General features: G+C 39.8%; 1 long non-coding RNA gene across 1 annotated transcript; it reads left to right on the top strand.

Annotated features, from left to right (window-relative positions):
- Positions 1-3,970: 3,970 nt before the first annotated feature.
- Positions 3,971-27,006, top strand: LOC148778617 (uncharacterized). The gene is made up of 5 exons (XR_016038863.1): positions 3,971-4,084; positions 4,176-4,386; positions 26,315-26,454; positions 26,544-26,609; positions 26,887-27,006. It is a non-coding gene; the product is annotated as an uncharacterized LOC148778617 (long non-coding RNA).

The following is a 27,006-nucleotide window of genomic DNA, read 5'->3' as shown; positions in this document are numbered from 1 at the left end:
GTATTTAAAGGATGAAATTCTGCCTGGCAGATGGACTTCTTGGCATAACTATACATGCATCACAGAAATTGTTTTGTTTCAGAGGATTCAAACAGTGTGCCTGACATTTCTCAGAAGATATTTCTACTTGTAAATATGGTAACTTGTTAGGTGGGGGTGTTAAGGAACAATAATGGAGGATTTTAAGTCTGTTTGGCCTCTTTTTATTGTCCTGTTTATAATTTTGCATGATATGTAAAAAGTGCATTTACTGAAACTGATTCAACCTAAGCAAACACTCACACTTGAGGTCCTGAGTTGCTATGTTACAATTCCAACCACCCAAAGCTTGGGAGATGTGAGGAAACTAAGCAAATGTAGGGGCCACATATATGTGCACTGGGGGACAGAAGAGCTGAGCGCCCAGTGGACAGTTAGCATCAACAGCCAGCCATGAGACATTTAGACATTCAGCCCAATTGAGCCTTCAGAGAACTGCAGCCCCGGTCAACATTTGACCACAACTGCATGAAAGACTCTAATTGGGATCTACCCAGCTGAGCCCTTCCCCAAATTCCTGTCAGACAAAGTCATGAGCAAAATAAAATGAATGTTGTTTTATATAAGTAGGTTTTAGCGAGATGTGCTGTGTAGCAAAAGTTAGATTTTGTTACCTGGAAGTAGGGTGCTACCAGGACCAGTGAGCACTAAAGTGGCATCAGTGAAGGCTTTAAGGAGAGTGAGTGAAACATTATTGGGGACTGGAAGATAGAAGGCCTTGGATATGCAGTGGTGGGAAGCATCTGTCACTGCAGAAGACAGAACTGCACCTAGTGAACTGATTGATCTGGATAAGAATATTTCTAGGCTAAATGTTAAAAGTGACAGCTAAGTTCTTCTAGCTGCTATCATAAAAATAAAGAGATATGAATTAAAATAGAAGTTATTCCATTTTCAAGCAGTATGTAGAACAAATAAAAATTGTCCTTGCTTTGCTAGGTTTAAAATAAAACAAAAAAATACAATACAATCAATTCTCATCCCTAGTCTCTCCCAAAGGAAGACTCTCAAAAGTTAAAAAAAAAAAAAAAGAGCCTCAGGGCAAAGAACAAATTCAGAGTGCTGTCTGGAAACATGATCTTTTATGGTAAATATGAAGCAAGATGTATAACTATAAAATCCTTTATTCAGACATAGAAAGATTTCAGGTGATTTCTCAGAGAATCTTTCAAAAGCCTTGGATGGATTTTTAGGATGGTGCCTCACAAACCTCTATTTCCAGTTGAACAACAGCCCTTCTAAGAACCTTAAGCAGTCTCATACGGAACCCAAAGTAGAGATCTACTCAGGTCAAATTTTCAGTTCTTGTACAGGGACACACTGCTCAAGACTGAATATTTTAAGCAAAATGCAAGGTATCATACTGGTATATAAGCCAAAACCAAACCAAGTTTCACATGGGGATTTTTTTTTTTTTTTTAGGAGTTTACCTTAACAAACTCTAAAATATAACATTCTGTCTGGAAGGGGAGGTGTGTGCATGGCCACTGTGATTTTGCCTGACCAAAGGCCCCTACCAAGCTGTGTTTGTTGACACAGTCCCCCAGGGGCAGGACATCTACTGTTGAATCTGTTATCAGCAAGCTTTGGAACTACCATCAGAAGCTGCTAACCTCTTAACCATACAACTAGCTTACATTCTCAGGCAGTCCAATTTTAGGGAACATACAGTGGGACTGTGAGTTTGAAAAGAGCATACTGTGTTGTGGTAGTGGCAGGTATCAGAGGTGGAGATGTGAAGGAGATTAAAAGAAAATTTACAAGCTTGGCATTAGGAGATACACATGATCTCAGTCCTGCCAGAGCTTCACCTCTGTGACAAAATACTTGACCACATCAACAAGTGTACTTGAAAATGTTGAAAGTTGCAGAGACTCGAACATCTGCTCCCCTACCATGCACCACCAAGACAGAGAAAAGTTCTCTGGAAATGTGTTATTACTAGAGAGTCTTTTGCAATGAGCTGTAGGACAAAGTGCTATTGAACAGTTTGAAAACTCAGATTCAGTCAAAGCATGTTATTACAAGAGCAACATACAGTAAGGTGTTATTGGAGAAGCACTAGAATGGAAGATCTAAATTCTCCCTGTTAGCAAAGACTTACTCTAGAAGAAAGGAGACAGACCCAACCAAATGGCAGACTTGAACTGGAGGCCTCAGTGGAGACATGGGGAGTTACAGCTGATGATGCTGGTATAAGAGCCTTCCCAGTAAAATCAACTTTCCTACAAGTAAGGTCCCAAGGAGTGGTCTCCAACTTCCAGTTCTGGTCTGAAACTCAGAAAACCTGATGAGAGACTGTGTCATTTAACTTAATGTATGAAGTCTGAGCTCAGAAAGAACGGCTGGGACCATCCACTGTTAACCTAGGAGTTACTCATTTACCTGGTGCATTTTCAATGCCTGGAGTTGCAAGGTGAAAGTATCTTCCTCCCGCCTTTTAAAAATTTGCTTACAGGAAAGATGGGCATTTCCAAGCAAACAACACTTGCTATAGGAGACTTTCCTTAAGCCATCCAGAAACTAACAGCAGAAAACAAGGAGGAACCAAGGAGAAAACTAATCCCTACAGGCAAAATTGCCCAGTAGATATGCTGGCTCCTCCTTCTTATAGGAGGCAGAGACTAGGCATGTAAGGGCTGAAAAGAGCAGAAGCTGATGTTCCTTCCTTGTATGTAGGAATCATTAACCTGAAAGTCAGCCTTGATTCTGATAGTGGAAAAGATGACAGAGAGTGCTAGTGGGAGGTTTTTTGTTTTTTTTTTTCAGACCCATATTCTCTAAAGCTATGATCTTCAGGCTGCAGGGACAACTATATGACGCCCAGAAAGCCACATGCCACAGAAATGTCTGCTGGTGCAGGAAGACTTCCTGGTTAGACTGGAGCAGTGGCGGTGTTGGCGTGAGTGACTAGCACTGTGTAGGGGAGTGTGAGAAACCTTCCTAGTATCCAAGTGACAGGACAGAGTCAAAAATAAATAGCTCAGGTGCCAACTCAGATCCTCAAAGGAAAAAAAAAGGACTTATTTGGGCTCACAGAAGAGTCTGAATCTTGGGAGCCAAAAGTGAATTCACTCTTGTCTTTTCATCCATACCTCAGGATGCTGCATTTGATGCTGCTGTGCACCACCAACGTTTGCTTCTAGAACCAACTTCTCTACACTGATTGGAATTTTGGATGCTGATAGTTCACAGCTGCATCCTTCAGGAATTGCCCCTGGCTCTAGAAAGCTGTCTCACCCACAATGCTGTCCTCTTCCTGGGCTGCAGCACACATTCAGTGTCTGGGTTGTGCAGAGTTCAAAGGCTTGTCCTGCTTGCTTCATTTCAAGACATCTCTAAAGGGCCAGTCCACCTTCACAAGTGGGTTTGTGGAATCCACTGAGGCTGTACTTGTAATTCACAAATCATCTTCCCTTTTCACATGTCCTTGATTAGTGATAATCCTCATAACCAATTAAATATTTTGCTGCTAAAGCTCAGTGTCAAGACACTTTGCTACATGCTAGGAAAAGCAAAATTATGAACTGGTCTCTGACTTCAAAGATTTTAACTTACAGAAATGATAAATGACTACAAAAGTATCTTACAAGGCTGTATGGCCGAAGTGTGAAGGTGCTGAGTCATTCAGTCATCAAACTTGAAACACCTGTAGGTACTTTGTACAGCCGCTTGAAGGTCATTAAGCAGTGGGCCCTGCCGCTAAGGATTTCAGTGGGTCCTGGGGAAGAAAGTTTATTTATTTATTGGCTGCACTGGATCCTTATTGCTGTGTGCAGACTTTCTCTAGTTGTGGAGAGCAGGGGCCACGCTCTTGTGGTGTGCAGGCCTCTCTTTGCACTGGCTTCTCTTGTTGCGGGGCGTGGGCTTTAGGGCATCCGGGCTTCCCTAGCTGCAGCACGTTGTGGCTCGCGGGCTCTAGAGCGCAGGCGTAGTTGTGGTGCACTGGCTTAGCCATTCTGGTGGCTCGTAGGACCCTCCCCAACCAGGGATGAAACGGTGTCCGCTGCATCGCAAGGCTAATTCTTAACCACTGGACCACCAGGTTGGTGCTTCTCTCCTGCCCCCTCATGCCCTAGCCCTTTGTGAAATAATTAATTACCTTTTCTGTTCCAACTCAAGTTCTTTTTCTGCAGTGAGGATGTACATAAACAACTTGAGACTCCACGAGGAATCTTACCAGGGAAACTGCATGGAGGCTCCATTGTTGAAGGAATCGCATAAAGGCAGGGAGTGGAAGGATGGTGCCTCACAATTGTTTCTAATAGGGTCTTTTAAAATTAGCAGCAAGAGGGAGTATTTAACAAGAAATGAGAGTCGAAAGTGAGAAGAAGCCTGAAGACAAAGGTAAGGAATTCTGGTTTTGTTTAGTAAGGAATATAAAGGTTGTTTCTAGTTTATCTCCTACGCTTATTTTAAACTGTATTGTCTAGTTCAGCCTCTGTGTCATGTCCTGCCTTGTTTGTCGACAGTATCATGATCGCATTCTAGACATGTTCATTTTATGACTCATCTTCATTCCACTTAATTTGTCCCCATCCTTGGCCATGTTTGTCACCTTGTTTTAAGAAATAGTAAGCTGCTGTTGTTTTAAACTGCTTGGTTTTGGGGTGGTTTGTTACACAACAGCAGACAACTGATGCATGATTTGGACTCTTGCCCGAAGCTTCACTCAGTGACCTTGAAAGACAGCAGTGAGAGACAGTCTCTCCATTAGCAGAGGTTTGTGTGTGGGCGATTATCTGTTTTGTGTCAGAAGAGTAGATTGTAAGATTACTCCTGGGCTCATTAGCAGTAACATGGTTTGGCTAGTCCTTCAGGGGCTTGGAAGGATGAAGAGTGAGAAAAAGAGGTTTGAAGAAGAGGCATGTGAATTGACATATAAGCATAGGCATGAAGTGTGAATATCTTTGTTTCGCATCAGAGTGCCCACCAGAGGGGACTTCCATGGGATCCAGTGGCTAAGACTCCATGTTCCCAATGCAAGGGGCCCAGGTTCGATCCCTGGTCAGGGAACTAGATCCCACCTGTCACAACTAAGAGTTTGAATGCAACCAATTAAATATCCCACAAGCTGCAACTAAGAGAGCTGGAACAGCAAATAAATAATTAATATTTTTAATGCCAACAGTGAGAGACCACTGCAGAAGGGACACTAAATGACCATGTAGAAGAATTTAGGCAGTCTTTGTTGAAAGTCACTGCAGTGTTGCACAGAGGATTTATACAAGAGAAGCTACAGAGACAGGCTACATTGCATGAACCCAGCAATGTGTACCATCACTCACCAGGGCAGCCCAATCATTTAACCAGCCAGCAGCAAGACTAATCCTTCCCTCTAGTATGGCCCCATGCCTTAAGGGGACCAATTAGATAAAGTTGGTTACACTGTGTCCATGAAATTTCCAGAGGAAGAAATTTAGTTTGAGTGATGTTCTCTAGTGATTGCCTTTCCTGCTCATTAGGCTCATTGGCTGCACCATTATCCAAGAGCAAACAAAATGTTTGATCTACCAATATGTGATCCTACATAAATTGCATTGGACCAAGCAGTGCACTTTAAAGCAAATGAGGTGTGACAGTAGGCACCTAACCAGGAGATTCACTGGTCTATCGCATTTTACCACTCTGATTCTGCCAGCCTGATAGAGGGATAGAATGGCTTTTTGAAGGTATACACCAAAGGTGGGAAGTTGGAAATTATACTATGCAAGAATGTGATATATACCTTCATCCTCCAGAGTAAAGGGTACACCCCATATCATCAACTGTTATGTGATATTGTGTTCCCCAAGGGAAATACATGCGTCTGGGAACTACGGGTTACAGGAAGGGTCTGTGCTTATTATCACTTCCAGTGACCCATTTGGGAAAATTGTTCTTCCCATTCCCACAGTCCTGTAAGGGTTTAATGGACTTGATTCCCAGGGGAATTCCTGGGACTTCTTCCACAGGAGACCCATTAAACTTCAGCTATGACTGTCACATGGTTACTTTTGGTTCTTTGTGCCGGTAAGCAAAAAAAGGATCGACAGTTCTGGCAGGGGTAATTGACTCTGACAAAGAATCAGACACAACTGAGCACCTGAATGCAACAATAATCAGAAGGTAGGAGCGCTGTTACATATTACATAATGTCGTTGTTCGGTTACTCAGTCGTGTCCAACTCTTTCAACACCATGGACTGTAGCCTGCCATGTGCCTCTGTCCATGGGATTTCCCAGGCAAGAATACTGGAGTGGGTTGCTGTTTCCTTCTCCAGGGCATCTTCCCAACCCAGGGATCAAACCCACATCTCCTGCATTTGCAGGCAGATTCTTTACCATCTGATCCACCAGGGACGCCCTAAGTTACATAGTAGGATCAGGGAAAAGTAGATTTGGCACCCAAGTGATCTGCTTAGGAAAGGAGGTGAAGGGAAGTGGGCTCTTGGTATTCCTCTAACCAATTTTAATGGTAAATGCACTTGTGCAGAAGCCATATCCTGAAAAGGGCACAGCAACTATGAGCCCAGATACCCCTCAGGAAATGGGGACTGGGTCATCCCACCAGGTAAGTGCCAGACACCAGCTGACTACCCAGTGGCAGTCAAGGGTGGGTGGATTCTAGTATATGAGGTTGAGAGATGAGGGAGACTATAAATATCAGGTCTGGGCTTGAATATAGTTGTAGGGCTCAGGGTAGGGGAGGAGGGAGAAAGGGAGAAGGCTGACACTGTAGCTTGTCCCACTAAACTTCTTCTAAAAGTTTTCCCTGGAAAGGAGGTGAGTTGTATTCCTGGAGAAGCTGTTCCCTTGTTGAGGGAATATACGGCATGAAGCAAGTGGAACTAAATGACATGGGAAGGATTGTAGTGGATGCGTTTGGACACCTCCTAGATTCCCCTTCCTGGTTAAGGCTTCATGGTCCCCTGTGCTGTTGGCTGCTGATTACTTACAGGTGCATCCAGCTCTGGGAATTGCCCTCAGCTGAAGGAAACTGCCTTGCTCAAGTGTCTGCTCCCCAGTTCCTGGGGGCAGCTATATACAATGTATGATTGTTGTGGGGGCACATTCCTTAATGTGTGACATTCTGATTCTGTTGTAGGATCATCTTAGTCTTGAGGGATCTCCGTGGCAGTGGCTGAGGCTGCTGTTTCAACCCTTTCAAATCCTGCTGCTGCTGCTGCTAAGTCACTTCAGTCGTGTCCGACTCTGTGTGACCCCATAGACGGAAGCCCACCAGGCTCCCCCGTCCTACCTCTGCACAATTCACTTCCCTTGCAAAGAGCACTTCTGTTTTTCAAGAGCACTTCTGCTAAGCCTCCTGCATGCAAATTCTGGGGGAATTTTATCTAGGAGAGTACTGTGTATTTATAAACCTAACCTTCTAAGAAAGGCAGGTCCTGATAAACTCCTTTATTCTGATAACCTTCCTCAGGGGTTTTTATGTATCGAGTGCTGAGGGCAGGCGATACTTATATTCTACACAAAATAAGAATTCAAAATTCACGGAAAGCAGTTTCGTAGAGAGGGAAGAAAGACCACATGAGAGAGTGAAAGGTGAGGAGACCTTGTGAACATGGGAAGAGTAGATTTCTTGTTGAAACTGGTGAAGGGAAGTTTCGTTTTGTGAAGGGAAGATTGAGTTTTGCATCCAGGTTGACAAGGAGGGAACAGTGTAGTGTCTGTGGTCCCTCCTTGGGATTTCTACAGGTCTTTGAAACTGGAAGGCTTCCCTGGTGGCTCATAGAGTAAAGGGTCTACCTGCAATGCGGGAGACCTGGGTTCGACCCCTGGGATGGGAAGATCCTCTGAAGAAGGAGATGGCCACCCAATCCAGTACTCTTGCCTAGAAAATTCCATGGATGGAGGAACCTGGTAGGCTACAATCCATGGGGTTGCCAAGAGTCGGAAACGACTCAGCGACTTCACTTCATTTTGAAACTGGAATTTGAGGGGCAGAAAAATCCATGGCACATATCAGATTATAAAATCATACACTAGGTGTATCAAGTTGTATTCTTTAGAGCTGAATTTTTTTTCACCCTAGTATCTCTTCTAAAATGTATGCAAAAAGTCATTTGGTGCTATTATTATTGTGATTTATCAGCATTGGGGTCATACTGACTTTGCTTTCTCTCATGGAGTACATCTAATACGTCTAGAAGTCTCAGTGACTCTACCTTCAAAATATATTCAAAATTCAGGAAGTTCCTCAGGCAAAGGGGAATTATGAGACCAACCATAAACCTGTGTCTACATCAAGAAGTGAAGAGTATGGGAAATGGACTAAGGCAAGGTAGTATAAAGTTTTTCTAATTTTAATTGCTCTAAGAGATAGCTCTCTGTTTTGTAACGGGGTATAGTTGCTTTACAATGCTGTTAGTTTCAACTATACAATAGCATGAATCAGATATATGTATACATATATCCCCTCCTTGTTTCTTGAGTTAGGATTGTATTGCTGTAAACTTCCCTGTTAGAACTGCTTTTGTTGCATCCCATAGGTTTTGGGTCAGTGTGTTTTCATTGTCATTTGTTTCTGTGTATATTTTTTTATTTCCTCTTTGATTTCTTCAATGATCTCTTGGTTATTTAGTAGTGTATTTTTTGTTTGTGATTTTTACAGGTTTTTTTTTTCTCTGTAATTGATTCCTAATCTCATAGTGTTGTAGTTGGAAAAGATGCTTGATTCAATTTCCAATTTCTTAAATTTGCCAAGGCTTGATTTGTGACTCAAGATGTGATCTGTCCTGGAGAATGTTCTTCTGCACCTGAAAAGTGTATTCTGCTGTTTTCAGATGGAATGTCCTATAAATGTCAGTTAAGTTTATCTGGTTTATCGTGTCTTGTTAAAGCTTATGTTTCTTTATTAATTTTCTCTCTAGATGGTATAAGTAGGGTATTAAAGTCCCCCACTATTTTTGTGTTATTGTTGATTTCTGCCTTCATGGCTATTAGCACTTGCTTTATGTATTGAGGTGCTGCTGTGTTGGTTACATAAATATTTTAAATTGTCATATCTTCTTCATGGATTGATCCCTGGATCATTATGCAGTGTCCTTCCTTGTCTCTTGTAATAGTCCTTATTCTGAGGCCTATTTTTATCCGATGTGAGTGTTGCTCCTCTAGCTTTCATTTGATTTCCATTTGCAAGGAGTATCTTTTTCCATCCCCTCACTTTCAGTCTGCGGGCGTCCCAAGGCCTGAGGCGGCCCTCTTGTAGACAGCATACACGAGGGTCTTGTTTTTGTACCCATTCTGTGACTTTCGGCTTCCATTCCCTCTCTGACCTCCTCTCTTGGTTCTAACCCCTCACTCATTCCATTCAGCCACACAGTCTCCTTCCTTGCTTTAAGCTTATGAAACACCCTCCTGCCTTGTGCCTATCCACTGACTGACCCTGTGTGTAGAACAGTCTTTCCTCTGAAAGTCGCTTGGTTAACTCCTTCACCTCCTTTTAAAGCTTTAAGCTTTGCTTAAATATGCTTTTCTCAGTGAGGGCTGTCCTGACCATCCCCTTTAAAATAACCACTTGCCTCTGTCATTCTCATACCTCCAAACTGGCTGTATTTTTTTTTATATAGCATTTATCACTTTCTATTAGATTATTTTTATCATCTGTGTCCTCCCACTAGAATATGGGCTCCTGGAAGACAATGATTTTTGTTTCCTCCTGGTGTTCTGTGTTTTGTTTTGTTTTACCTGGTATATCACAAACACCCAAAATGGCATAATGTGCCAGCCACTAAATAAGTGCTCGTGGTATTGAGGGAAGGAGTGAGGGGGAGGGAGGGATATGGTGAGGTGGGAAGAGAAGGGGAGAAGAGCAAAGGGAAGAAAAATTTTTGCAATATAATTTTGCTAACATTTAATGAGATACTATATTTCAAGTTTTGTGGCAGTGGACACCATACTTCTTATTATAGAATATATGATTACCTTCAAACATTCAGTACCCCTTTTTTCTTTTAATATTTATATATGTGATAGAAGTTTCTATTGCAATTTTCATATTTCTCCCTAATTTTCTATAGTATTTCATAAATTTTCTGACCTAAGTCTAGCATTTATCTGGGGATGGGGGTTGCCCCATGTAGGTCTCCATGTTCCAGAAGTTACCTGTCAATGTACACATGCATGTTTAGTCTCAGGAAGGGATCTATATTCTGAAAGGGGTTTGTGTCTCAAAGTTTACAGTGTTCATTAGCTGTTCATAAGACAGTTTAGAGATTAAGATGGTGTGCCTTAGAATCAGACTGGCTGTGACTCCTGGTTCTGCCTTTTACTAGCTGAGTAGTTTTGAGCATGTGATTTAACATTCTGAGCCTTTGTTCCCTTTAGAAAGTGGGTTGCTAAAACTAACCTTGTTGGTTCTTTGTAAGCACAAAAGAGATGATACCTGTACAAGGCATGGCAGAGTACTAAAGTGACAGTTATTGCAATTACTAATACTTATAAAATCCCATTTAAAATTGATTATTTAAAACTCAAAATGGCATTTCTTTTTAAAATGCTATCCATACTGGATGAATTAATTCCCAGACTATATTAGGAAACAGATGCAAAGTTAATATAAATTACATTCTACACCTGGATTGACTATATAAAATTGTTTTCATAAAAAAGAACTGATCTCCATGGAGGTTGGGGAAGTATTTCTCTCCATTTACTTACTCATTCACAATTTTCCATCATCTTCTTTTTGCCAGGTACTAGATGTATAGTATAGGGGGCTTCCAGATGGTGCTAGTAGTAAAGAACCCACCTGCCAAAGCAGGCAGGCATAAAAGACGCAGGTTGGATTCCTGGATAAGGAAGATCCTCTGGAGGAGGAAATGGCAACCCACTCCAGTGTTCTTGCCTGGAGAATCCCATGAACAGAGGGGGCCTGGCAGGCTTCAGTCCATAGGCCACAAAGAGTCGAACATGAACTAAAGCAACTTAGCACGTATGCACTATGGAATCTAGGTTCTGAAGTTCATGGTTCTTCTTAGATTTTAATTGGAGCTACACTTTGTTCTTGAAACTCCTCCAGGGTTTTCCATTTTTTAAGGTTTGCCCACAAATTGGTTTAGTTATTAAACCTAGCAAAAATGATTGACTTTGAGATAAGATTAGGTTTTGATTTCCTTAAAAGGGCCAAATTGGCAGTTTTTCATTGGCTTCACTTTCCAGACAATAATAAACTAGCATACTATTTAAGTCTGCCTCAGAAATGGAATGCCATATACAAGTATGTGTTTATCAGTGTGGGAAGGGATTTTGCTTATTCTTACAGTCTCAATCCAGTTGAAACTGTATTAGAATGCTGTTGGGATGCCCATCAACAATTCATAATCTCTCAGCCACCTCATGTTTTTCTGTCTAAAGCATAGCGTGCTTTCTTCTTTCAGATTTTGGAAATTTAATTCTGAATCACTTCACTGGCTCCATGAAGAAGTTAAACAAAGCTGTATTCAGCTTTTCATTATCTTTCAATTAATTATGATCTTCCAAACACGTTAAGTGTGAGAATTTAAACTGTCAAATTTGCCTTCTGGGATGCTTTTCTTTCACAAATTAGTGTTTCTCTGAAGCATCCCATAAAAATAATGATACTGACATTCTCAACAAACAAAGCAGCTGCTGTTCTTTCAGCAGTTCTCTTTGAGCTAGGAGATATAATTTTACATCCATAATTACATCACAGGCCATATTTAAAAAAACATTTAAAAACTGGCATCTGTGTCCTGCAGATGATGAAACTTAGGCTCCCTTGTTGAAGTAGTACATTCTTTGTCAATGATTTTATTTTTAATTCACAGAAACTTGATTGGCCAGATATAAATAATGAATTTTTAGGCAGTTTCTAATTTTTTTGTCTTTCAAAGCAATTCTTTGGAAAGGGAAGCCGTAACCCTCTGCACTGCTTGTCCAGTCTCTTATTATCTGCTGCCACAGCTGTCACTGATAACATGTGAACAGAGCTTCATCTCCATATAACAGTTGGAAAATCAACAGATAGTATTCACTCACTAGATTTTTTTGGTCTGTATATGCAAAGCTCTATGCTGTGTATTACACAGATAGAAAATATAGGCATGGCATCTATCCTCAAGGAGTTTGTAAGCAAATAAGGAAGAAGAGACATTGATATAAATATCTAAGTCGTTAAGGAAGAAATGTCCCCTTAAAGATCCATTTCATTTTAATGTAGAAAACAGAAGTACAATCCAAGGTAATGTTTAAGAGGCTCTCATAAGAAGAATCCTTGATCTTTTTTGCTACTATTTAATTTCATTTAGTCCTGTTCCCATTTCCTGCACCCCTCCTCCCTCTCCTGCATCTCCCACAAATAAATGTAGGCACCAAGCCTCAAGATTTACTTCTCTCATGGAATATGCTTCACATAGGTGCCTTGTCTGAGGCTCTTTCTGTGCTTATCATAAAATAAGTTATCCAGCTCAAATACAGAGTATATGCCTTATTCCTCTCAAAGTGTCACGTATGCTTGATCTCATTTAGTATTAACAGCAGGACATCAGTAGAGATTGATGTGTTTACTAAGAGAGGCAATTGAGACACACATAGACCCTTATCTCGTATTTCACATGTCACATTACTTTTGAGGCTGACATTAGAATATGGTTTCTGGAAGCTCTGCCGAAAGGAATTCGTTATTAGGTTTTAATGCAGTTTACAACGATAATTGGCAATTTGTAGTAATCCTAGGATAGCTAACCTTACCACAGAAATGGCCCCTCCACCATACCAGAGACCAAAAAGTTTAGGGATACAAGGTATCAGGATATGGTCGCTCCATGTGACCCAGTTATTCAGGGTGAGTAAGTAATGGTTGGATGCCCTCAGGACCCTGTTCCCAGTCGTGAGCTAGGAACACAGAACTGATATTGGAGAAGCAAATGGTGTATATAATTTGGATCCTTTTAGATAGGTTCCAGTTCTTCTTGTATTTTTTGTTTGTTCTTTTTTGGTCTCACAGATTATGTGACTTTCCCCAAGTAGTTAACTGACAAAGTACACTTTGGCTGCCAATTCTGAGCCTCACTTCCACTTCAGATCTCATCTTTCTTTTCTGTTTTCCCATGCTCAGACAGTCCATTATTCCCTCCTGATGCTTCACCACACTGTAGGCCCTTAGAAAAACAAGCTGGGTCAGTGCTGACAGAGAAAGAATATTAAATGCTACAGCACAAGCTGCTCTTTCAGACTTTGTTTACTTTTCACATCCTGTGTTCACCTCTGACTGTGAAGGGCAACCATGTCATCAACCAAAAATAATATGTCAAGCTCTAGCCATGTTCCAGGAACTGTCTAATACATCATCTCTTTAATGTCTAGAGAAAATACCTGCTGAATCATTGGGACATCCTTCTCCCTTGATATGTTTCTCCAATCTGTGTAGCTTTATACTTTTCAATAGAGAAATCTCTACTTAAGATAATAAAATGGAAAAAATAAATTTCAAACAACCTTGCATATCCACAAAACATAAGTATTCATAAAACAGCCAAGATGTTAGATGTTCATACCTTTCATGGATTCATACAATGAAATTTTCTTCAAAGCACCCTAAAGAACAATAGTGAACAAGATCCTAAATTCTCAGTTAAGCATTAAATGAATACACATATTCAAAGCAAGAGTAGGTAAAAGGGTGTTTTCATAAAATTCCAAGTCCCAGTCAATTATATTAATATCAAAGCTTTCATAATAGAGGAGTTCTCATTCAATGTAAGTTTTCATAAAAATAAAAAACCTGGATAACAAATAAAACAAGCAATAACATCACACCTTATTTACCTCCAAAGTTATAGTTGTAGATGACTCCCTATAAGCCTGTAAGTTATTTCCAAGTCAAGTTTGTTCTTGTAGATGTCACTACAGCAGATGATTCTTCATTACAGTGAATCCAGAGGTAATCCAAATTTCTACATTAAACAGCAAAACAAAAACTCACAGTTGAGAGTAGCGGCTTTGGTTCTTAAACTTTTTCAGTTCGTGCTACAAGGCTAATTTTTTTTTAAAAATTAAGAGTAGATTCATCTACACGGCAGTGTTGACAGTAACTTCTCAGAGAAAAAGGTCAAACTTCCCTGAATCCTTTAGTTTTTATTCTTTTGAAATATTCCCTCTAACCAATTGGGTTATTCCATATTGAATAATCTGGGTCTTTTGTAACATAAATGCCATTGGCATTTATCTGTGAAATGTTTCCAAGAATAGAGTTGGCCTTTCCTCCTTAAAGTAGTATCTCTTCAGGATTCCAGTAGGCCAAACTCAAGATTTCCCACATCCCTAAATGCGACTCTGTTACCACCTCTTAGATACAGCTTGCTAAACTTTCTGCCAAGATTTGCTCAGGAAGTTTGAGAAGAGATAAAACCTTTGAGAAGGGCAAAAGACAAAGTCACTGAAAACACAGACGTTTCAGCCACTCCTTTTCAGTTATAACAAATGTGCTGATGCTGTTCCTGTTATCAGTGTTTCCTCTGATTGTAATTTAACAGTATGATGATCCACAGGGCAAGAGCAGTGTTGACGGGTTTCTGTTAATTCAGTGCTTAATGCTATGCCAACACTGGCACTTAATATATACTTTTAGATAATACCCTCTATAATTGAATGGATTCAAACACATTGTAAATTAGGAGGGAAGTAAGCAAATTCCATTCAATTTGCTTTTCCAAATGTAGAAATTGAATTACAGAGTATGTATGAGTCATGACTACACATGGACTCCAAGTCTCCCTTCTAAGATGTCCCCAACTCAGAGCCCCTTTGTGCCGAAAATATTTTTGCCTGGTCTTTTCAGAACTGCTTCCGCACAATGCCTCCTGTGCTGCCAGTACATTGCTGTTTCCTTCTGTGGCCACTCTCCTTACTCTTCACTCTCTTTCTTCTCTTTAATTCATCCTTATCTCTAGAGAATGCAGTTAATAATCTTAAAGTATTTAATGTGTCCCATCTTTGAGCACTAACAGTTGTGTCTATACAACGTAATATAGTAATTGTATACAATGTTCTACTTCATTTGTGTGGACTCAATCTCCCCTTTAGATGAAAAGTGTTTTAAGGCAGAGTCTACATTTTATCATTTTTATTATCCCCTCAGTGCTTGTCCCAGTGATGGACACGTAGGGAAACAAATACACCTCCCAAGTTCCCATACCCTGCAGTGCTCTGGACCTCCCTAGCACGATGCCGTCCTGTGTTTGGATGCTCTAGACATTTTGTCTCTGACATGCTCTTTTCCTTGCTACATGGCAAAACACCCTGTCCTCAGAGCCCAAGTTGATACCATAATTATGGGGTTTTACCAACAGCCAACCAGACAAGGCCCTGCCTCTCTAACTGAACAAGGATCATGGGAAAGCAATGTTCAAAAGATCTGGAGACATACAGAGGTTTTGAAATCCTTAAAATTATGTAAAAGTTAAGTAGAATCACATAAAGTAGGTAGCCAGATACTCCAGCTGGGCAGCTGGCTAGAATCAGTCCCCACTTTGAGCATTCAACATGTTGTCCATACTAGTTCCTTTTGCTTGAGGGGTAGCTGTTATAGCAAATGCTGATCAGAATATAGAGGATCATGTTGCTTTTCAGAAGTATAAAGTGCTCTGTAGAAAAGAGAACAGGTGAAATCTTTTTTTTTTTTTTTAATGGAATTGCTATGTTTGACTGACTTAAGGATGAAGAACGAAACTCTGGAAAGAATGTAGAAGACACACAGGGGAAAAAGGTGTTTTAAAGAACTCATGAACTGAGTGAATCAGAAAGAGAAGTAACTAAAAATGAATTGATAATGCTGGAGAAAACTTTGAATTTTTTTTGGAAGCGTTGTAACGCAAACCTTAGTCGAACTACACACTGATCTTAAGCTTTTCTCAACTGGAAATGATGTTCAGATGTGTGAGTAGTGAAACAGGGAGAGAGTGGGGGAAATGAATTTGTAAAAGATGATTTTTTTATGTAGTATTTGATTTATAGTAAAATTATAATCTTCAAGGATCTCTGGAAGAAGACTTGTTGATTTATAAAATTGTATTTATTTTAATATTGAATTAGAAAATTGTATTTATTCAAAAGCTTCACATTGCGTCCAAGAGCATAGTTAGGACCAGGCTGTCCACGAATAGCTTTTTAAAGGAGTAGGACTGATTTGTGATTTGCAATTATTGGTCTATCATGAACACTATCAAACTGTTTTATTATTGGAGTAAAAAGTCTAGTTCTTTATTTTAGTGTTGCATCTTACCATATTCATATACTTAGTAAATCCAACTATAGATTTATGGCAGTTGAACTAGAGTTTAATGAAGAAGGGTTTGCTGGTCATCAGACTCTAGTTCAGTTGAGTCTATTAGATCTTGAATCTGTTAGTTTAGTGTGTGTAAACTTGGATAACTTCTCAATGCATCGTTTTCTCATCAGTAAACTGAGTTGCTAATAATTTGTACCACACAGGAGTGTTGATTAAGTAAATTAAAACATGCAAAACACTAAGTGTGAGTCAGCTGAAAAGCAGGTGTTTGATTAATATTAGTTGCTTTTATTCCTGTGGTAGGACAGGTACCAAATCTTAAACTATGCTTATAGAAAATGTCTTAGGGAAATGTTTCAAAATCTGACAATCAGCACTAGAGAACCATTCTTTCAAAGATTCTGTGACATACACATTATAGAAATTTACTTTGAGCTTTTTTTTTAAAAAAGTAGTGGATTTCCAGGAATTAAAGTAGACATACTACCATGTTGATCCTTATTGGGTAGTTTTCAAACTTTATAATATTTTGCTCATAATGTATTTCTGAGCAAATTATTTTTTTCTGTGTGTTAGAGCTTGCCATGATTTAGGCCACTCTTCTAAAATAACACTTTAATGCTGTATGTATGGATCTGGAACCACCAGCATTATTGCCTTTCTCACAATACTTTTAATGTATTCACCAAGCAAGTTGGTATAAAATTCCAGTTATTTCTCTTAGATGATATTATTTTTTCACATTATTTGTAAGTTAAATATGCAAAACAAATATAATATTGGTAAAATGGAGAGGTGAAAAGAACATTAGACTGAGTTTTTATGGCTCTAGATTCTAGTCCTGAGTTTGCCACTAATAAACTACATGCATTTGGGACTTCCCTGCTGGGCCAGTGGTTAAGACTGCATGCTCCCAATGCAGGAAGCATGAGTTCAATTCCTGGTTGGAAAACAGATCCTATATGCCACATGGCTTGGCTAAAAAAGAGGGAAAAAAAGGAACACATACATTTGGCAAATATATTTATAAAATAACATTAACAACTAACATTTACTCAGTTTTTAGTCTTTATGTGCCAGATACTCTATTAAGCTCTTTGCTTTATTCACTTATACAACTTCTTTACAACTTCTTACTGTTGTTAAGAAGGGTCTGAGGTTTTACCCTACTTAGAAGCTAATGAATGTGCCTGCCACAATTGCATCGTTGTTTGCAAAAGATGAGACTCCTTGGTCAGAGACCAAGGTCCTTCTTTGGAGTTCTTTAGGGCCAGGTAATGCCAGCACATGCCATAGGTTATGTAAAAGGAGAGGAATCCTGAGATTCAGTTCAGTTTAGTTCAGCCGCTCAGTCGTGTCCGACTCTTTGCGACCCCATGAATCACAGCACACCAGGACTCCCTGTCCATCACCAACTCCCGGAGTTCACTCAAACTCGTGTCCATCGAGTCGGTGATGCCATCCAGCCATCTCATTCTCTGTCGTCCCCTTCTCCTCCCGCCCCCAATCCCTCCCAGCATCAGACTCTTTTCCAGTGAGTCAACTCGTCACATGAGGTGGCCAGAGTACTGCAGTTTCAGCTTTAGCATCAGTCCTTCCAATGAACACCCAGGATTGATCTTTAGAATGGACTGGTTGGATCTCCTTGCAGTCCAAGGGACTCTCAAGAGTCTTCTCCAGCACCACAGTTCAAAAGCATCAATTCTTCAGCGATCAGCTTTCTTCACAGTCCAACTCTCACATCCATACATGACCACGGGAAAAACCATAGCCTTGACTAGACGGACCTTTTTTGGCAATGTCTCTGCTTTTTAATATGCTACCTAGGTTGGTCATAACTTTCCCTCCAAGGAGTAAGCGTCTTTTAATTTCATGGCTGCCATCAGCATCTGCAGTGATTTTGGAGCCCAACAAAATAAAGTCTGACACTGTTTCCACTGTTTCCCCATCTATTTCCCATGAAGTGATGGGACCAGATGCCATGATATTAGTTTTCTGAATGTTGAGCTTCTTTTTTTAAAAATTTTTATTTAATAAATGGTACAAAGCACAATACCAAAAACATTAGCAGTTAAAATTTCACCAAATGAAAAAATACTGTAGAATACACAGTTGTAAAAAGCTACATTAAGTCATTTTAAAACTGCCTCAGGCTGCAAAAGGAAAAAAAACCCAGTGCCATACCTAAGTTATCCCTCTCTCAAAATAATGCCATTTATCTTGTAAACCATGAGTACCCCATCAAAAGACGGGAACTGCTTTTGTTAATTCACATATATATATATATATATGACTGTATCACTTTGCTTTACACCTGAAACAAACACAACACTGTAAATAAAATATAGTGCAATATAAAATAATAAAAAGTAACAGACCTTTGGGGCTTTACACCGAGTTAGAGTTCCTATCAGAGGGATAACAGCACCACAACCGTACTGAATCCTCATGAAGGAGGCACACGAATGACTGGACTACAAGAGTTACAGGAATGAGAGCTGCTCACTTCCCAGAAACTACAGCTCACAGAAAACCAACAAAGGCACGAGACACAGACCACTTACTTATGAATGTGTAAAACTCAAGAAAGTCCACAGTATTTCTACAACATGTTGAAAGTGCTTCAGAATTCACACAATACTAATTTTCTTATGGTTCTGTTTAAATTATATACCAGTTTATAACAAATGGTAAAATCTGTAACTCTGTTCAAGTTTTAAAACATTACTTAAGAATAGTATCTTGTATTTCTATGCCACCTTTATAGTTCTGGTTTCTCATTTCTTAATTAGTAAATGAATGTTAATTAGTTGAATGTTGAACTTCAAGCCAACTTTTTCACTCTCCTCTTTCACTTTCATCAAGAGGCTTTTTAGTTCCTCTTCACTTTCTGCCATAAGGGTGGTGTCATCTGCATATCTGAGGTTATTGATATTTCTCCCAGCAATCTTGATTCCAGCTTGTGCTTCTTCCAGCCCAGCGTTCCTCATGATGTACTCTGCATAGAAGTTAAATAAGCAGGGTGACAATATACAACCTTGACGTACTCCTTTTCCTGTTTGGAACCAGTCTGTTGTTCCATGTCCAGTTCTGTTGCTTCCTGACCTGCATACAGGTTTCTCAAGAGGCAGGTCAGGTGGTCTGGTATTCCCATCTCTTTCAGAATTTTCCACAGTTTATTGTGATCCACACAGTCAAAGGCTTTGGCATAGTCAATGAAGCAGAAATAGATGTTTTTCTGGAACTCTCTTGCCTTTTCCATGATCCAGCAGATGTTGGCAATTTGATCTCTGGTTCCTCTGCCTTTTCTAAAACCAGCTTGAACATCTGGGAGTTCACGGTTTACGTATTGCTGAAGCCTGGCTTGGAGAATTTTGAGCAGGACTTTACTAGCGTGTGAGATGAGTGCAACTGTGTGGTAGTTTGAGCATTCTTTGGCATTGCCTTTCTTTGGGATTGGAATGAAGACTGACCTTTTCCAGTCCTGTGGCCACTGCTGAGTTTTCCAAATTTACTGACACATTGAGTGCAGCACTTTCACAGCATCATCTTTCAGAATTTGAATTAGCTCAACTGGAATTCTGTCACCTCCACTAGTTTTGTTTGTAGTGATGCTTTCTCAGGCCCACTTGACTTCACATTCCAAGATGTCTTGCTCTAGGTGAGTGATCACGCCATCATGATTATCTATTTCATGCAGATCTTTTTTGTGCAGTTCTTCTGTGTATTCTTGCCACCTCTTCTTAATATCTTCTGCTTCTGTTAGGTCCATACCATTTCTGTCCTTTATTGAGCCCATCTTTGCATGAAATGTTCCCTTGGTATCTCTAATTTTCTTGATGAGATCTCTTGTCTTTCCTATTCTGTTGTTTTCCTCTATTTCTTTGCATTGATCGCTGAGGAAGGCTTTCTTATCTCTCCTTGCTGTTCTTTGGAACTCTGCATTCAGATGCTTATATCTTTCATTTTCTCCTTTGCTTATTAGGAAACCCAAATCTTCATCCTGAAGAGTAAGCATAACTCACCATTTCTCCACCGTGAAACATTAGCTTTATTTGCTGGACAGTAAGCAAACCTGTCCTTTGCTCTGGAGGCAGATGCTATCTCTGTCTTTCAAGGCTGTGATCCACATAAACAGCTTGGAAAAAGTATTCAGAACAAAAGTAGTCAGCATTTCTGCCTGAAACAACAGGCAGAAACAGAAGAAACCTATGGAGAATTGTCTACCAACACCCATAATGTACTATAGATATATAGTAGATACTATACTTAAGAAGCTAAGGAAGTGAGAGGCTAAGTAAATTTCCTCAAGACTTGTGCAGAACTGGATTCAAACCCAGTCAATTCCAAGAGCCTGGGATCTTCACCAGTATAATCAATTGATATTCTCTTGAATGTAAACACTTATTGAAATAAATAGCAACATGCATGTGTAAGTTCTTAGTGCCCTCATCCTGCACCTCACTTACTCATCTATAAAGTGGGCAAAGCGTGGTGGAGAGAGGGCTTGGGTTATAGGCTCTCTTTGAGAGACTTTTAGATTTACTATGTCATGATTCTAATGTTTCTCTCTTAAAACGAGAAGACAGCATGTGTAAGTGGATGTGATGCCAACTGGAAACACAGAGAAGAAAACAAGAGCATCTATTTCATTGTTGGTGTACCTTTATAAATCTTTATCAGGATCTTTGCATTCCTTAATTAAGTTTTATGAGATTCGTTAGAAAAATGAGTGTTCAATTACTACTTAGGATATTTCTGGCCTTTCTAATTATAGCTTATGGCTGGAGTAAGCAGATACTTTATTTTCCAACCACCCCATCATAAACTTCCTTTTTCTATAATATGAGTGAGAATATTATCTAAGAATAAAGTGAGGGCGGTCTTCAAGTTGCTCATGCCTGGCATGTTACCAGGGAAGCATGTCCTGGATAGAGCATTACCAAAGAAGGGAAGGAAAAGGAAAGAAACTGTAATAACATTGGTGAGATAGTCAGGCTGAGAGCACTCTTCACATCCAGAGAAGCTCAAGAGATGTTTTTCTTGAGTTGGAATCTGGCTTGAAAACTACATTTAGATATCAACCGACACTCTAACCCAGAGCCTCATATCAGACACTTCATCTTATCATCATGAGTTAGATTGTGGTCACATGCTGCCCGTTTCCTGAAGTCTGTTGAAACCTCATTTTCTTGCCAGAGAAATCCCTCTGGCAACCTTCACAAGATGATGTTTCTTAGGACTCTATCCTTGACCCCTATCTTCTGTCATTCCAACAAATTTCTTTAGTGTGCCCCATCCCTGGGCTTCAAGGACGATTTATATGCTAATAAACCAAGTATCTCTAAATATAGTTCACCATGCTCTCTCCTGAGTTCCTGATTCATGCAATCAACTTTTTATTTGACATCTCAACTTGAGTATATCAAGGGTATTTCAAACTCAGCTTGTCCAAAATGGAACACTGCAAATTCCCTTTTTCTACTTAAATAGTCCCCATACTACTTAAGGGCATCACCACCCACTCAGTTTCCTAAGCCAAAAACCTAGGTATCTTTTACTTTACGCTCGATATCCAATTAATTACCATGTCCTATAAATAGAAAAGGAAATGGCAACCCACTCCAGTTTTCCTGCCTGGGAAATCCCATCGACAGAGGAACTTGGCGGGCTACAGTCCGTGGGGTTGCAGAGTTAGACATGACTTAGTGACTAAACAGCGATTAATAATACTCATTCCTAAATTTCTCCATGTCCACCAACAATATCTTTGTAGAAATTACTATTAATTTTAATCTTGACCATTATATTATTCCTTAACTGGTCTCCTGTAGCATACCAGGTATGCTCTATAAAATGCACACCAGATCATGCAAACCTTCTGCATAAAACCTCTCAGTGGCTTCCTAGCTACCTACTGGAAAAAGTCTGAATTCCTAGTATGATTTGCAAAGCCTCCATAACATTGACTTCTTATCTTTCTTTAGCATTAGCAGTCTTTTCAGCCCATGACTCCACAGGCTCCAGGATCTGGCTTCCCGTCCTAGAGATTGTTCCTCTTACCTTAAACATCATTTCCATTGCCATTCCTACTCGCCCTACTCAGCTTAAAACTGTATACTGGAGAGTCTTCTCTGATCTCTCGATCACCATAGGTTCTCATCGTGCCTTGAGTTTCCTATATCATTATTGCATGCTTGGTCGTGTCCAACTGTTTCCGACCCCATGGACTGTAGCCTGCCAGGTTCCTCTGTCTGTGGGATTTTTCAGGCAAGAATACTGGAGTGGGTTGCAATTTCCTCTTCCAGGGGATCTTCCCAAACCAGGGATCGAACCCATGTCTCCTGCATTGCAGGTGGATTCTTTACTGCTGAGCCATTTGGGGGAGCCCTCTATCATTAATACTTGTTTCAATTTATAATAATTATGTATTGCAGTGCTTCTGTCTCACTGGACTTTAAGCCTGAGCTGACCATGACAATGCTTGAGTCCCCAACATCTGGCCTTGAACATGGCACTTAGTAAGAACATAATAAATCCTTGTGAATAAATAAACAAAGAATCTGCCCAGATGCTCCTTTTTGAGCAGGAAACTTGGCAGTTATCAGTGAAGCAGCATTCAGCCCTTTGTCATTGAAGTTCTGGGGTTAATTCCTGGATCTTTTTCCCAATATACACATGGTAGAGCCTAGACAATTTCTTGGATCAGGGTTCAAAGTGGCTATCTTTGAATTCTTAGAAAAGTCCAGATTTAACAGCAAACATTAAGACAGTTCAGAATTAGTCTTCAAAATAAAAAAATAGGCAATGTCAGACATTTCATGTATATATTATATATTACATGTCTTTCACACTTGAAAATTGGAATTTTATAAAGCATTTAAATGTAAGAGCAATTAAAATTGTCTCATCTTCCCTTTTTATCCTCAGTTTAAAAAGTATCTCTCCTTAGGTGAACAGCAGGACTATTATTTGTTCCTTATCAACTAGGAATTTATAGCAGGGTGTATAACCACATTCCACAGCCTCCGAGTTTAGTCAGTGTCTTGAATGCCTTCAAGTGTATATCATCAAAGCATATTTTGGGTTAAAGAGCAATAGAAAAAACGATATTCTTCCAAAATCACAGCAAATGTAAATTATAGAACTCCAAAACAAAACTTATAAAAAGAATCCTCCCTATTCTTAACCCATTTACCCCAGGTACACCTCTGTGATGTGTAGGGTGGGTGCTATTCTTGTGGGTTCTAAGCATTGCAGTGGGTTGCTAGGGAAGAAATAGTCCATTTCCTTCTGCACATTGGAAAAAGTAGGTAGAACAGGGGAAGAAGAAAGCTGGGTCATACCGTTTCCTTTCTCTACTCTGCCACTGACCACAGACTATGTTTCATGTGCTTGCTTCAGTGATAAATAACCATGAAGTGGCTGAGAGGAACCTTGATCTTTCATGCCACAATAATAAAAAATTTAAATGACTGCAAAATTGATATCAATATCAATACATAAGGAATTATGACTCCTTCCTTGAGTTCCATCAACAAAGTAACATGATTATAACTCGAATGAGTATATCTTCAGATTTGCTTAGGACAGTCCTTACTTGGCTTGCTGTCCTGGTCTAATTATTAATGACACTTTCACTCTCAAAAATGTCTTTGCAATATAAATTGTTACGTGGTTTTCCTAAAAATTATGGGCATTTAACATAACACCACGGAGAAGGCAATGTGGCACCCCCACTCCAGTTCTCTTGCCTGGAAAATCCCATGGAAGGAGCCGAGCGTGGTAGGCAGCAGTCCATGGGGTCGCTAGGAGTCGGACACGACTGAACGGCTTCACTTTCACTTTTCACTTTCATGCATCGGAGAAGGAAATGGCAACCCACTCCAGTGTTCTTGCCTGGAGAATCCCAGGGACGGGGGAGCCTGGTGGGCTGCCGTCTATGGGGTCGCACAGAGTTGGACACGACTGAAGCGACTTAGCAGCAGCAGCAGCATAACACCAAATTTCTAAGTTTTTTTTTTTATTCTTTATGTGCCAGTTGTGATGGCTCTTTTTCATTTGCAACCTATTTTTCACAACAAATTTACAGATAGATAATGTTGCTCTTTTAAAAGCTAGGAAATTATAGTGTAGAAATATTAAGGCATTGTCATGGCTTCTCAGGTGGCTGAGACAGTAAACAATTGCCTGCAGTGCGGGAGACCCAGGTTTGATCCCTAGGTTGGGAAGATCCCCTGGAGAAGGGAATAGTACCCCATTCCAGTTTTCTTGCCTGGAGAATCACATGGACAGAGATGCCTGATGGGCTATAGTTCATGGGATCGCAGAGTCACACATGACTGAATGACTAACACTTTCACTTAACACTATGGCCACACAGCTAACACATGACACCTAAAATTTAAACTTCTTCCAGGCAATTAAAAATCCCTTCTCTTTAAATTACATTATGTGCAGCTTCAGAGTTGAGCCTTAAAAACATACACCCCTCCACCCACAATAAATAGATAAAACATACAGACTGAAGCAGCAAGCTATTCAGAGTGGCAAGATCAAGATAGAGTTTAGTTTGCTCCTGGGTGGGTGATGACATGTGACCAACTCAACCACAGACACTGGCCGAGATCATAAATTCTAACACAGTTCCATTGTCCCAGATATATTTTCAGACCCCTGTATATACACCTTGGAGGCACTATTGATTAAGAAAATACTACTCCAGGAAAACTTTCACTTTGGGCTTCTCATGTGGCACTGAAGCAGAACGGAACTCCTCCCCTGCCCACTGACCACTGCTACCAGTTTTTCCCACACCCTAGATAAGCAGAAAGATAATAAAGTCCTCAAATAGAAGTTTCCCGATTATGAGTCATGACTTACTCAGCCTTTGTTACAGAGAACCTGAAAGCCTCTGAAACACAGTGTTGATTTTGGCAGTCTTAACTCCCTGTGCTATTATCAAGAAATGAATTACCTGACTAATTTGCTTGAAATTACCTCTGTAATAAGTATATTAAGAGCAGTGTATGTTAAAGAGGTTTACTATACATGTGAATATCTATTCATTTCTTTGAACAATGTTTCACAACTAATATTTCCTCAATAAAGATCTGTTATATTAAGTTTAAATAAAAATACTAATAAAAAGTAAGATGATTATAGAGTTCTTACTGTGAACCAGGCTTTATATTCAGAGATTTATGGGGATTATCTTTATTTCTCTGTCTCTGTTATAGATGTAGATAGACACAGATATCTAAATATATATAAATTTATATATATTTATATGTATATATCTGTATTTCTTGCATGATGTGTTGTAAAAATAAACATTTAATTTATCCTTAAATAAAGTCAAACATGAAAATAACCACATACATCACCATGGCTTCCTTAACAATTAGTTATTACCTTTGATAAATACCTTGTAGAGATAATTTCTGGGACAGATAAGTAGCATTTATTATACAGGAGTATGTATTGTACAGATCAAAAATATATTATTATACTCATTTAAACTGGATTAAGCAACATATGTTATTTACAGCTATAGTATAGATGCTATTTTTATCTGCAAAGCATAGATAATATTACCTAATTATTAGGGTTGTCAGATAAGGCATGTGAAAGCTTCTGCCATATCTCAGGAATTTTATAAATTAATTCCATCATGTTTATAATTACTATGAGACTTTTATTTAGGAGAAAAACGTTGTCTAGTATTATGTGTTAAAGGCAGTGTTTAAAAATACGTACACTTATTTTCTTTGTGAATATTGTTAAATTGTTATTAATATGTAAACTTAAAGTATTAGCTATAAGATTGAGTTGGGAAGATAAAATTGTATAGTCTACAATTTTCCAAAGATAAATTCTGAAGATTTCTCTTGAAAGAAGGTTTTTTGATGTCTGTTTTTTTGTGCTTTGAACCAAAATGATGGGAAGAAAGGTAAAATACAAAATCCTCTTCCTCCTCTTTTTTTGATACAAAGATCCTGTATTTTATTATGTTATTCTTTCAAAGAGAACTCAATTCAAAGTCAACGTAGAAAGAAAATAAATTTAAACCTTTCTTCACCTTGCTGGGAATGCAGACACCAAAGTAAAATTCTCTTCCTGAATCTAGAGACTACAGTTCCAGCAGTTTCGGGGTTAATCTTAGAGGTATGCTTCTTGCTTTTTTTAAAAAACCTTTTTATTCTGTATTGAGGTATAGCCAATTAACAATGTTCTTTTTTTTTTTTTTTTTACAGGAGAAAGACAACTTTTATTTTCAAGAAAATGCACCAACAAGTTGAAGGAAGGAGCACGCTGGATAGGTAGGTCCCCTGTCCTAAGCAGGGGTCTGAGATGAGGCCAGGCCTGACCAGGGCTCGGGAGAAGCTGAGGGGCTCCCTGTGGCACTCGGGGAGGGCCAGGCCAGCTCAGAGGTGGGATTTTGTTCTGTTAGCACCAGGTACTGCCCACAGCTGCAGCCGGGCTCGGATACAGGACAGTAGGTGGACCTGCCTGTCCCCACCTGAGCAGTCTGGGAGGGGCTGGTTGGCAGAAGGCTCCCTGCAGGCGGTCGTCTGAGTGTGATTCTCAAATTCACAGCCCAGAGTTGGTCCCCCAGCCCCCTGTAAACAGGAGAACAGGCTCGTGACTGCCAAGCCCCTAAGACAAGATGAGCGTCCGAGACGTGTGGCTGGGCTTCAGGCGACCCAGGAGCTGCCG

The sequence above is a fragment of the Moschus berezovskii genome, chromosome 2 (genome assembly GCF_049115385.1).
Source record: "Moschus berezovskii isolate FMDL1 chromosome 2, NW_MosBer_1.0, whole genome shotgun sequence".
Taxonomy (NCBI): Eukaryota; Metazoa; Chordata; class Mammalia; order Artiodactyla; family Moschidae; genus Moschus; species Moschus berezovskii.
This window is presented reverse-complemented; position numbering and strand designations above follow the sequence as displayed.